The sequence below is a fragment of the Petromyzon marinus genome, chromosome 1 (genome assembly GCF_048934315.1).
Source record: "Petromyzon marinus isolate PM22_M1 ecotype Great Lakes invasive population chromosome 1, UKy_Petmar_22M1.pri1.0, whole genome shotgun sequence".
Classification (NCBI taxonomy): Eukaryota; Metazoa; Chordata; class Hyperoartia; order Petromyzontiformes; family Petromyzontidae; genus Petromyzon; species Petromyzon marinus.
In genome coordinates, this window is record NC_133667.1 from 32,181,078 (window position 1) to 32,194,189 (window position 13,112).

General features: G+C 52.4%; 1 long non-coding RNA gene across 1 annotated transcript; it reads left to right on the forward strand.

The window, feature by feature from the left end:
* The first annotated feature begins 4,917 nt into the window (after positions 1-4,917).
* Positions 4,918-6,570, forward strand: LOC142930611 (uncharacterized). The gene is made up of 2 exons (XR_012946569.1): positions 4,918-6,000; positions 6,398-6,570. It is a non-coding gene; the product is annotated as an uncharacterized LOC142930611 (long non-coding RNA).
* The last annotated feature ends 6,542 nt before the right edge of the window (positions 6,571-13,112 follow it).

The window sequence follows — 13,112 nt, forward strand, 5'->3', positions numbered from 1 at the left end:
GGGCCTCCCCTCGGTCGACTCGGCCTCAAAACGAGTATCTAGTGCGGTGTGTAAACTTCGCTACGAGGGAGACAAAGGCGGTCGGGCGTGGTGCTGGCCACCCACCCCCTCTTGTACCGTGGCGGCCTTCATAGCTGCTCGATAACAGCACTTGCCCCAACAGTCTGTTGAGGCTACACGGGGGATCTTTGTCTTGTGCAAGAGCGTGCAAATGGGTCTTGGTGTGTACGTGTGTGTGTCTCTTGGGGAGCGATAGTGTAGCGGTTAGTGCGCTGCGCTATGAACCCGGCGACACGGGTTCGTGTCCCGTTCACGGCCAACACCAGTGACGATTATCTGAACTGGTCCTGGGCCTCCCCTAGGTCGACTCAGCCTCAAATGAGTACCTGGTGCGGTGTGTAAACATCGCCACTGGGGAGACAAAGGCGGTCGGGCGTGGTGCTGGCCACCCACCCCCTCGTGTACCGTTCCGGCCTTCATAGGTGCTCGCTAACAGCACTTGCCCCCTACAGTCTGTCAAGGCTATACGGGGGATCTTTGTCTTTGTCTCGTGTACACGTTCCACTCCGCAGCACCACCTGTTGTCTGATTGATGCACGTGGCTCTGGCAGCTATGAGATGAGATATGCGGCCGAGGGAGTCACCACCCCCCCCCCCCACCCTGCACCAGGAACCCTGCACCCTGCACTACGGGGGTCGGGGGGAGGTTGGAATGTCCGATGGTCAGGGGGATTCGGGGCTGTGTCTGGAGTCAGGAGGTCAGAAGTTCAGGACGTTCCGGGGGAGGTCACGGGAGAGTTTAATTGCGAGCGTGGGTCCCGTCGTGAATTGCGAGCGTGGGTCTCGTCGTGAATGTGGTGAAGTGATATCGGCATCGCCCGACGCGTAAGCCATCGAACGGACAACCGGACTCGACATACGGCCGTGTCAGTCGCTCCTCGAATGTCACGCGAGAGAGGGGATGTCAGGCGACGAGGTAGTCAAAGGTGAGAGGAGGTGAGGAACGTTATGGATCGAGGAGGACGGCAGTGAGATCAGAAACGAAGAGAAGTGCCGCGGAACGTCTGGATTGAGGAGGTGAGGGCAGGGGGTAAGAAATGAGGGCGTCAAGAAGGTCGGGGGGGGGGGGAGTTAGTAGGCGAATCAGAGAGAGGAGGTTCAGGGTCTTTGGAGTGAGGAGGTCAAGATTGAGGATGCCGAGAGCAAGGAGGCCTGGAGTGAGGTCACGAGTTGTGGAGGTCATTGGGAGTAAAGGTCTAGAGGAGGTGAGGCCAGGCCAGTGTCAGGATTGTCCGGTTGTATGAATGTTGAACTTCTTTCGCACCGTACGTAGCCAACCGCTGTCAGGATGTGGGCGACCATTGATGTGCGGGACGTCTAACAACAAAATAACCGAGCAGACGAGACACCCATTTCCCACATCTGTTCCTCCACGTCAATCAAAAAAACAGCTCAAGTATTTTTCCCCCCCTACTGCAACCCATCCCAATCGGCCAAACGCCCTTTGCGGGAGTGAATTCTTTCGGCAGCATCGGTCGAACGCAAACGAAACCCCTGGGGTAGGGGAAGGGGGGGGGGGAGGGGAACTTCGTTCGTTCCGACATTCAGTGTTGTCTCGCCGGCAGAGTCGAGCTTGAAAGGCGATGTCTCGTGAAGTGCCGGACGCGCGCGTGTCGTAAGGGTACGAGTAGCAAGAACCCATCCCGCTGCGTTCGAGCAGTCACATCCAGGAGTGTATTTGCCACCGAGGAGTGAAAGTCCACTTAGGCCCAAGATCGTTGTTTTTATTTCAAGGTCGGCTCGGGGCCCCGCGGACAACGTTCTCGAGTCTTCCACAATTGTAAGAACGAAAAAAAAAAGTACTGAAACTGAACTGACCAAAATCAATTACGTCGCGGGATTACATTCACACTTAAACTTCGGTGATTTTTTTTTAATAACAGAGTCACTTTGAATGAAGACGGAGATGTCACAATGGACGAGATGCAAAGGAGACGAAACGGAGGTGGTTTCGTGATAGGTGGGGGGGGGGAGCAGCCACCGTTAAATGCTTTTGATCCAAATTGCGTGCGAAATCCGGACACTATTAATAGAATTCGGAACGCAACGTAACCGAACGTGACAACTTGCCCACAACTCCACCTCGATAGGCTTCGCTTTGGGGGGGGGGGGGGTGGGGGGCTAGAGCACAATCCGTCACGACTCGGACGTGTCTCGCGTTAGCGCCGTCGCTTCGACGTCCGCGTTATGTATTTATTTACGAAGCGTCGATTTAATTTGTTATGGCATTCCTTTTTTTCACGCGGCTTGAGTTGCGATCTTTTGAATGAGAGGCGCTGTATGACGAATAGACACGTAATAATCGTTCACTCGTACTTGATTATGTTCTACAGACAGCGCCTGAATTTGCAAGGCGCTTCACGGCAATTATAGAAGTTGTACGTAAGGTGACGGTGCTTGAGTCGTGGGTGCTGTTATTAAGAGTGGTGGTGGTGTAGTTATGGTGATGGGGGGAAGAGGTGAATAAGGGGTAGGGGTTTGGGTAGTGATAGGGGTTGGGGTAGTGATGGGGCTTGGAGTAGTGATAGGGGTAGTAATATGGGTAGTAATGGTGGTTGGGGTAGTGATAAGGGGAGTAATAGGGGTAGTGATAGTGGTTGGGGTAGTGATAGGGGTAGTAATAGGGGTAGTGATGGGGGTTGGGGTAGTGATAGGGGTACTAATAGGGGTAGTAATGGGGGTTTGGGTAGTGATAGGAGTTGGATCAGTGCTAGGGGTAGTGATGGGGGTTGGGGAAGTGATAGGGGTTGAGGTAGTAATAAGGGTAGTAATAGCGCTTGGATTATGCCTGCTCGTAGCTGGATGGGATGTCACGCAAATGTGAGGCTACTTACTGCTTGTCATGGTGACGCCGAGTTCATACTCCGTTGTTAATCACTGGGTGTGGATTTACAACAACAACAAAATCCCACAACTATCTTAAACCGATATGCTTTGTTGTTGTCATTGTTGGTGCTGCTGCTGCTTCTGTCTTCATTGTAACCAGGCGCCAGTGACGGCTTACTTAAGAGCGATGTACATACACGGTTGAATCATGTAGCTAAAACAATACGATCTTAGCAATACGTTGAATTTTGTTTCACGTGTAATTATTGATATTTTAAAACAACACGATCTCGAGATGCAGTCGCATACAGACGCTACGCGAATAATGTTTTTTTAAAATATTTAAATTAACAATGATGCCCTGTCGAGGTGCATACGAGGGGGCGTCGCGTTTCACACGTCGACAGGAAAATAAATAAATACATTAGGGAGCGGTGGCGCAGTGGTTAGCGCGAAACCCGCGCATCGAACTCGGAGGTTTACCCGAGTTCGATTCCAGACAACGGCTATCAGCAATGCTGTGAAGGGTGCGCGTGAGTGCCGATCCGCGGCACCCCGGGAGGAACGTCCCTCGAGGAGAGATGGAGCGATGAGTTCATCTCGCGCACTGGGAGCGTGAGAGGAGGAAGGAGGGGGAGGAGGAAGGAGGACGGCTTGAGGAGGGGTTCATCCGGCGGTGGATCGATCGTGTGCCTGTGCGATGGCTCATGAAGAAGGGCCGTTTGACAACAAAACAAAAGCAAAACGTGGCCTGTTACAGGTATGCAGTATACACGGCAAGACCCCGGTTTACGGCGGGGGATGCGTGCCCGAAAGGCGCGACGACGAAATATCGAAACGTGAATCAAAAGCGATTTACAGGGTAGGAGGGAGTCGCGGGGGTGGTGAAGGGGAAGGGTTGAGAGGGGAAGGACGCGAGAAAGACGGGAGGACGACGCTGCAGGCGACGCGAGTGCGGGGTCGAGCCGACGCAGATCGGTGTTGATCATTATAAAGTGACGACGTATTTGCGAAGCGACGTAAAAAGGGGAGGCGTACAATCGGGGTGTTACCCGTGAATATATATTTCCAGTATTACAGGCATCGACGAATGCGTTGAGCGTTTGAGTTCGTTGGGTCAAATCGTCAATTTATCGCGCTGCGTTTTGCTATGTTGGAGGTGGGGCTCTGCGGTGAATGTCTGCAACTTCACTGGACATCACCACACACTCCGTCACCCATTCGCAATGTCCATAGCTCGCGATGTCCACGTGGTAGTGGTGGTGGGGGGGGAGCGACTCTTGACTGATACCCCCGGCACCCGTGAATGAGGCGTCGTGAAGATAGAGGCGCGGCCCTGCAATGTCTCTTTCACGACTCCCGTTGGCGTGTTTTGATTTTTGTTCTCGCCCCCGCCCATCGCAACGTCCGGACTCGCACGGCTGGCTATGTACGGTGCGAAACAAGTTCAAAGTACTGGAGTTACACGCCTACGTCTCTGGAGAGATTCTCTAGAAGTGGCGGGGGGGGGTGTATTTGGCCTACTCTTTCACGCTTGCCAGACGTCTTGAAACAAAGGGTGGGAGTCCCCACACTTTATCCCTGCACCGCACGTCGGAGCCAGGGGGGATTGTAAGGAGCGTGCCCCCATCGTTTCGACTGCCGCGCCGCCTGGAGATCGAATCGCTCCGGCTAATCGGCAGCGGCTCACCAGCACCGCGTGTTGTATATTTATTTAGCACAATTAATGAAATAAACTCATTATCACAGTGCATTAGCTGTTATCGGCCAATTCCACCCCCCCCCACCACCACTTAATCCCCCTTCTCTACCCCCCCCCCCACTGAAAAAATGCCTCTTCCCCCCATTCCCTGCCACACTAACTTATCTATTGATAGCTTATCGTTATTATGGTTTTCCTTAACATTGTTTTCATTATGCACTTCCTTTCCTAACCCCCCGCCCCCTCGCCTTAGCCCCTCCCTTTCCCAGCCTCCCCCTCCTTCCCCAGCCCCCCCCCCTTCCCCAGCCTCCCCTCTCTCTCTCTGGTGTTAAGTGCGTAACAGCGTTTAATTGCAGCCGGAATAGTCCGGAACGCCGTTCCGAACTCTTTTTTTTGTTATTGTTGGCATCTCCCGGCCATCTCCTCGCCTTATTTTTGTGCCCTTACGTGCGCGACGTAACAACGCAGCGCGCGCATCACAAAACTGGAACGGTGAAACCAGCGCTGATGTCCCACACGTTGCTACGCGCTAAGCAATTATCTCGTTGTTTCACGTGGAACACGTGCACACAAAACCAAAGATACCCCGTAGAGCCTTAACAGACTGCAAGCGCTGTTAGCGAATACCTATGAAGGCCGGCACGGCACACGAGGGGATGGGTGACCAGCACCGCGCCCGGTCGCCTTTGCCTGCCCAGTGGCGATGTTTACAGACTGCATCAGGTACTCATTTGAGGCTGAGTGGACCTTAGAGGAGGTCCAGGACCGGTTCAGATAATCGTACCTGGTATTGGCCGTTGCGCTACCGCTCCCCACAAGTGTACACGTACACACACACACTGCGAGCTCAATCTGTAATTGAATCGACAGCGTTAATAATTGCTTGGCGCGGCACGTGGCGCGTGTTTAACAATCATCGGGCTCGTGCAGCGTGCAACGAGTTAATTTGTATGTGACTGGTGAGAGGAGAAAATTGGTAAACCGCGGCAAGACGAAGCCGTGGATGGCGGTGGTGCTGGCGGTGCCGCGAGGACTGGAGTTCGGGAAAATCTGGATTCAAGAATTCTCGCTTCAACTCGGGATGAGTCCATTTGTTCTGAAATAATGATAAAAAAAATCACGCTTGGATGTGTGCTGTGAGGCGTGTCCATAAATGTATAATTTACGATTATTATAATTAACATATATACGTTTAACTACAGTCCATCGGTCAATCCACTGCCGGATGAAGTTCACACCGCACCGTCATGCAGTGAGCGGAACGATTGGTACCCTGACCCGGCCCTTGCCCATCGCCGCGCCTCCACCGGCCTGGTGAAGTATGGCCAAACGGCGCCGCGCGTGCGTGTAACCGCCCTTCATCCAGCAGTGGATTCACAAAGTGGCTGAGCATTGTCTGGTCACCGTATTGGGTATGAGCAGCTTTCGGTGACGTGGTCATATAATGAATACATAACTGTTACGATTATTAACGTGACATCTTTCAAGTTACAGAATATCGTTTGTCCAACTGTTGCTTTTTAATCGACTTACCTTTGGGTTTAGTTGTTGTTGTTGTTGGTGTTTTTTGTTGTGCTGAATATTTACATTTACCTATTTTGTGCGTCACATCGGAGGCTCCTACTCTTTGGCCGCTGCCGCTCGCGTCATTGTTTCACAATCACCTTGGTCAGTGAATACCACTTTTCCCAAGGTTTGGCAAAAACATTTTCCAAGGTTTGGCAAAACTGTTTTGCAAGTCGTTGAAAATGGTTTACACAGATAATCACAATTTTTTTTTTTACTTTTCTCGTACGACTGCCGGTGTAGATGCAGAGTATCGACTACGATTTCACGTACACGTGGTCAAGCCCGGACAACGGCGTCTGGAGCAGCGGCGTGCATCATCGCGGCGATGTCTCCTTTCGTATTTGTGGATTGGGGCATTGCGTTGTCAAACGTCGTACGATCTGTTTTGGATAAACCCACGGTCACACACGGGAGAGCTGTGAACTGTCCACTTGTGCATCAGGTTATCCCCAATCTATACTGCCATGGTATGTGCGCGCCAGTGGATGCGATTTAAGGGTGAGCTATGAGCAATTGTTTGGCATTCAGGAGGCTGCCAACAATCGCAAACGCGTCCCGTGAAGGGAGACGACGCGCCGGCGAGATGGAGCGGTGAAAATCAGATCGCCCCGCGCAGGCGATGGGTGTGGTGCTGCTGCATCGCAGGATCGCGAGAGACGGACGGGGGGAGGGTTGGAGAGGCCTTCGTCAAGCGGTGGATTGATCATGGTCGATGATGGCCCACGCAGAAGGGCCATTGCCCGAAACGCCGCTTCTCATGTTGATATATTTTACTTTCTTAGGAACGCCTTGTTGCCGAATGTATTAAATTCTTGCCACGTTTGGTCGAGCACAACAACATATGCGACTAAATGTTGACGTAAATCTTTCGTGACTGCATTGGATACATAATCTTTGGGTCTTTCGGTAAAGTCACGTAGATAGGTTCAAAGAAAATAACAAAAAAAACTACGACGTTTCGATCGCAACACAAGCGTTCGTCATCCTGATGTTATTTTCTTTCAACGTATTTACGTGACTTTACCGAAAAACGCAAAGAATAACATTTGCGACCCCATAATCGGGACTGCTTGTCAGCAAGGTCTTCGTTTGGGGCTGTTCGGCCAATTCTACGCCTATATAATGATCAGTGGTGGGGTGGTTGTTTAACCATACTTCACCACGCCGGTCAATGCGGGTTGGTGAATGAGGGGAGGGGTAAGGTGGGGTGGTCGCCGATAACAACGTCAGCCGGGTGTGGGAATCCAACTCGCCGGCGGATTTATCTCACGCCGAGTTAACGAGTTACGCGATCGTCGGATTAACATTGAGGGGAAGGGGGCTTAGGGTTGTGGGGAGGGGGTCGCGGGGGGCAGATAAGAACCAGACACCCCCCCCCCCTGGCCCCTCCCCCCACCCCCCTCGACACCCCCCCCGCGACGCCTGGCAGGAGGTGGGGCGATAAGAGAGGTGGCCCCGCGCCATGTCCACAAACACCACGGTCACAACACACACAACATAATACACACTACATACAATACACACTACATACAATACACACTACATACAATACAACATACACACAATACAACACACACAATACACACACACTACACACACAACACAACACACACAATATATACACACAATACAAACACCACGGCCACACGCAACCCGAACAACACGCGCAACACACACACCGCAAACAACGCACACAACACACGCAACAAAACACACACCACACACAATACAACACACATAGCACACACAACACAACACACATAGCACACACAACACACACAACACAAACAACTCGAACGCCCGTCCGCGCTGCAGACCCGGCGACGTGAAACACACACATTGACAATATATTACTTTTTGCAAATTCACTGCTGGACGATGGCCTTCCCACCCACGCCTTGTATGTACGTATGTTGAACCTCTTTCGCACCGTACGTAGCCGACCGTGCTCACAGAGGTGCCTTGCAGGTCGTGGGTCTAGAGACGTTCGACCATACTTCACCTCGCCCGTCGCGTGCCGCGCGGGCGCCTTCACGTAAGTGCTGCTCGCTGGCGGCACTTGCCCCAACAATCTGTGAAGGCTATACGGGTGGTGGTGGCGGGGGGGGTCTTTGCCTTTGCTGTGTACGTCGCGCCTGGCGGGACAATTTGACGTCCCACCAAGTCGTGAGCGGAATTCCTCCCCCCCACCCCCAATTCCCCCCACACACAATTCCCCCCACCCTCAATTCCCCCCACCCCCAATTCCCCCACCCCCTAATCCCCCCCACCCCCAATCCCCCCACCCCACAATCTCGCCCACCCAACAATCCCCCCCCCCAATCCCTCCCAGACCCCCCAATCCCCCCCACCCCACAATCCCCCTCCCACCCCCCAATCCCCGTCCCACCCCCCAATCCCCCTCACCCCCACCCCCAACCCCCACCCCCCCATAATTCGTCCGCGAATGAACGAGGCTTTAAACGCGGCGCGGCCAGCGGCCTCGCCGCTGCTCCCCGAGGTAGGGCACCGTCGTTTCCAACGTCGTCTTCCCGAGAGGAGGAGAGAGACGCCTCCCTCCCTCCCTCCCGCAAAACCCAACCATCCCGACGCATCCGTGCGAGCGACTTTCTCCTGTTGGACGCACTGCAATTTGACGACGCACAAGCGGGCAATCTCTACGAGTCCGGTGCTCTTTAACTAATTTTCACGTTCGCCGATAAGACATCGTCAATGTGTGGTGCGTGTGTGCGAAGGCCGCCACACATCTGACACCATTGAGGGGTTGACAGCGGCACGATGATGACGATGATGATGGGTGGTGTTTTCACCATTTGTATATTGTCGGAGTGTTGAGGGGGTTGGGCGCACTAAAGGCCACCAAATGGCCCCGCTTCACCGTACCCCCAAGGGAGACTCCTCAGCACCCAGATTAGCATTTGCCACAGAGAAGCTTCGCTCAGTGACTAAATAAAGACATCACCGAAAGTGCGCGAGGCTTTCCCGCACGGGTCGGGTGTATAAATAAAGCGACGCTACTAATAATAATTTGTTTGTTTCTATATATTACAAAAAAAAATCCACGCTTTTATTTCGCACGTAATCTTTGCGGCTCATATCGCGCGCGTGGGGGTACTGCCCACGGGATAAAGCAACCGCGCAAAACTGGCGTCACGCCTCGCCCCACCTCCCCCCCACTGCCCTCCGTCACCGCCCTGGTCTCCCGACCTCTGCGCTGCGTCGCAGACCATCGCGACCGCCGCGCCGATCGCGATCAAGGTCGTGGTGGCAATGGTGGTGGCAATGGTGGTGGTGTTTTGCTTTTTTTGTTAACGCCCCCTTCGAAGTGTTAAAAAGAATCAACGCGCCCTTTCGAGTATTCGGCGACTGCTATGAATTTCCACGTGACAGGCCCACTGCGTTCGAGCCATCATTTGTGTGATAGCCAGGTCGCTTCCGACAAAGATCTGTGGGCCCCACATGGTAAAATACAAATAAAAAAGGGTATAGTTTTCATAGCGCATGGGTGATATATAGAGCTATAGGAGGCTCCACGATAGGTTTCGCAGCTGGTCGTGAGACTGCCACATTTGTCCAAAAGCTGGGGGCGCCCTTTGAGTGATTGATATTTTTCGTCGATCAAATTAACAACGAAACTTTAAAAATATATATAGAGCTATAGGAGGCTCCAGGATAGGAGGTTTCACAGCTGGTCGTGAGACTGCCACATTTGTCCAAAAGCTGGGGGCGCCCTTTGAGCGATCGATATTTTTCGTCGATCAAATTAACAACGAAACTTTAAAAATATATATAACCAAGCGAGTGAGAGCCGGTTGGGACAAATGGCTCTTTCGCAAGGGAGACCTGTGTTGTCACAAAAAAAACACACGCAAAAAATAAGTATCTCGAATGGTCGTTCGTGTTAATCTGAGCCAAATTAAAATGTTCTCAATCTCGAGGCGCTTGCTCATTTCTAGGTGCATCGTTGTCGTTGTCTGGTGTTGTTGTTGTTGTTTATACCACGGCGCCTGGAACCGCTGTCGTGAGTAAGGCGGCAAGTGTCGCTCTTCAACTTGAAGGAGCTGTTCGGCGCTTTTTTCTTTCAATGGTCTTCATTTCCGTCCAATTATCGTAAAAAAAGAAATACGCCAAATGTCCGCCCATCATCAACAACAACGACAAGGCAACGATACGAAGGAGAGAGTCCAGGGCGCTCGGTGATAGGGTTGCGTTTTGGCAATTTCATGAAAGATGTGAATATGGCCCCTCCGGTCTTGTGGTCATTGTATAATAATAGCAATAACCACCATCAGCCCCGTGATTAGTTCACTCCTCCCACGGAGCCGTTTCCACCTCTCACGCGGTCCGCGCGCAACGTAGCAACCCACGCACGTACGCGCCTACTCGTCACCCGGGGACATACGAGACCCGAGAGCTCGTACGAAACACGTGCGCGTCGCAACGCCAGGGGTTCAGTGGGCCACTTACGGCCACTTGGTGACCTTTAGTCCGCCCCCCACTCCCCCAACACCCCGACAGTACACAAAGAGTGAAAACACCCCCCACCATCATCATCATCGTCAATGGTTTCAGATGTGTGGCGGTTCTCGCACACACGCGCACGCACACACTGACGATGTCTTATTCTTCTTGGTTCTTTCGGTAAAGTCACCGCCACGTAGAATGGGGATAAAATAATAATACAAAAAAATTCTCACGACGTTTCGGAGGCAACATCAAGCTTCCGTCTTCAGGTGGGACAGTCACAGCAAGATCGCTGATCAAGTGGAGAGGCTCTGAGAACCTCGAGCTTAAATACAGGTTAAAGGGGGAAGAAGGGCGGGGCCAAGTGGGGGACATTAATGGGGTGTGGGGCTAAGTTAATCATTCTTTTGTTCTGTTGATGGTGCGGTACGTCCAGTGGGCCACTGCACGTGGGGCAGTGGTAAATTAAGTTAATCATTCTTTTGTTCTGACGATGTCTCATCGGCGAACGTGAAAATTAGTTAAAGAGCACCCGACTCGTAGAGATTGCCCGCTTGTGCGTCGTCAAATTGCAGTGCGTCCAACAGGAGAAAGTCGCTCGCACGGATGCGTCGGGATGGTTGGGTTTTGCGGGAGGGAGGGAGGGAGGCGTCTCTCTCCTCCTCTCGGGAAGACGACGTTGGAAACGACGGTGCCCTACCTCGGGGAGCAGCGGCGAGGCCGCTGGCCGCGCCGCGTTTAAAGCCTCGTTCATTCACGGACGAATTATGGGGGTTGGGGGTGGGGGTGAAAGGGGGATTGAGGGGTGGGGGGAATTGGGGGGGTGGGGGGCGAGGGGGGAGTCACTCCGCTCACGACTTGGTGGGACGTAAAATCGTCCTGCCAGGCGCGACGTACACAACAAAGGCAAAGATACTCCCCCACCACCACCACCACCCGTATAGCCTTCACAGATTGTTGGGGCAAGTGCCGCCAGCGAGGAGCACGGCACGCGACGGGCGTCCGTTGAATTTGTTTGTATTCGCTTGCAGTGATTTTCCAGTTACCAGCTAAGTTAGGATAACCTCACAGAATGGACAACTGATTAAACAAAATTGATGTTCACTATTCACACATTTATTACTCAGAGTCCTTGTGGGTCAGGCAAGGAGGAGGAGGAGTAGGGGGGGGGGTAACTCGGTTGAAACTAAATTCAACAAGGGGCTGACGGCAGGAGCCAAACGAAAGCTTGACAACCACAGCTCTAGATCACGTGGTCCTCTCGCTGTCTCTTGGCGCAATCCCAACCAAAGGGTGGCCACATTTGTCCATGATTCTTTGTGCACTTTCGTGCAGTTTTTGCTTGTCAACGAAACGTCGTCTGCAATCGCGTGGAACACCCGCGCACTCGCACTCACCAAGATCTCAAATCGCCACGTGTTCAACTCAGCGACGGGTATACAGTGAGGTTGAGAACCACCGCCTCCCAAGACGCTTGGCCGGCGTGAATGAGTAGAGCTAAACAAATTGCACCCTCCTTAGAAGGGGCTCTCATAGAGCTCTCCTCGAGGGGAGGTTTACTCCGTTAGCAGCGGCGATTGGTGGTAACTTTCAGGGCTGCGCCTTTATCTTCGCATCGCGAGTGGGATTGTATATATGCTACGTTAGGCACGCGTTTTTTTTAAACTACTGCAGAGAGAACATTTTTGGCAATTATGAATGCAAATGCTTTAGAAACGAATTGCAAATTGCAGGCACGTGTGTTAAAACACAAATTAAATAATATAATTAAAATCATTAATGTTTTTACATAATCAAAATGGATATTCTAGAAAATTAAAGTGTGTTTTTTTGTTCACGTGTTCTCTTATTCATATATATATTTAAACGGTTTAATTTCGTCACCGTTTTTTTTGCTGCTGCTGTGCATTTGTATCTAAACTCAGGTCTCCCCTTAAAAAGAAAACAAGACTCCTGGTCTTAATCCACGCCTAGATAAATGTATATTGAACTTCTTTCCCACCGTACGTAGCCGACGGTGCTAATCGGAGGTGCGATGCTGCTCTCATCTCCCCCTCTCTCTCTCATCTCCCCCCTCTGGTTCTCATCTCCCCCTCTGTCTCTCATCTCCCCCTCTCTGTCTCTCATCTCCCCCTCTGTCTCTCATCTCCCCCTCTGGCTCTCATCTCCCCCTCTGTCTCTCATCTCCCCCCTCTGTCTCTCATCTCCCCCTCTCTGTCTCTCATCTCCCCCTCTGGCTCTCATCTCCCCGCTCTGTCTCTCATCTCCCCCTCTGTCTCTCATCTCCCCCCTCTGTCTCTCATCTCCCCCTCTGTCTCTCATCTCCCCCTCTGTCTCTCATCTCCCCCTCTGTCTCTCATCTCCCCCTCTGGTTCTCATCTCCCCCTCTGTCTCTCATCTCCCCCCTCTGTCTCTCATCTCCCCCTCTGTATCTCATCTCCCCCTCTGTCTCTCATCTCCCCCCTCTGTCTCTCATCTCCCCCTCTGTCTC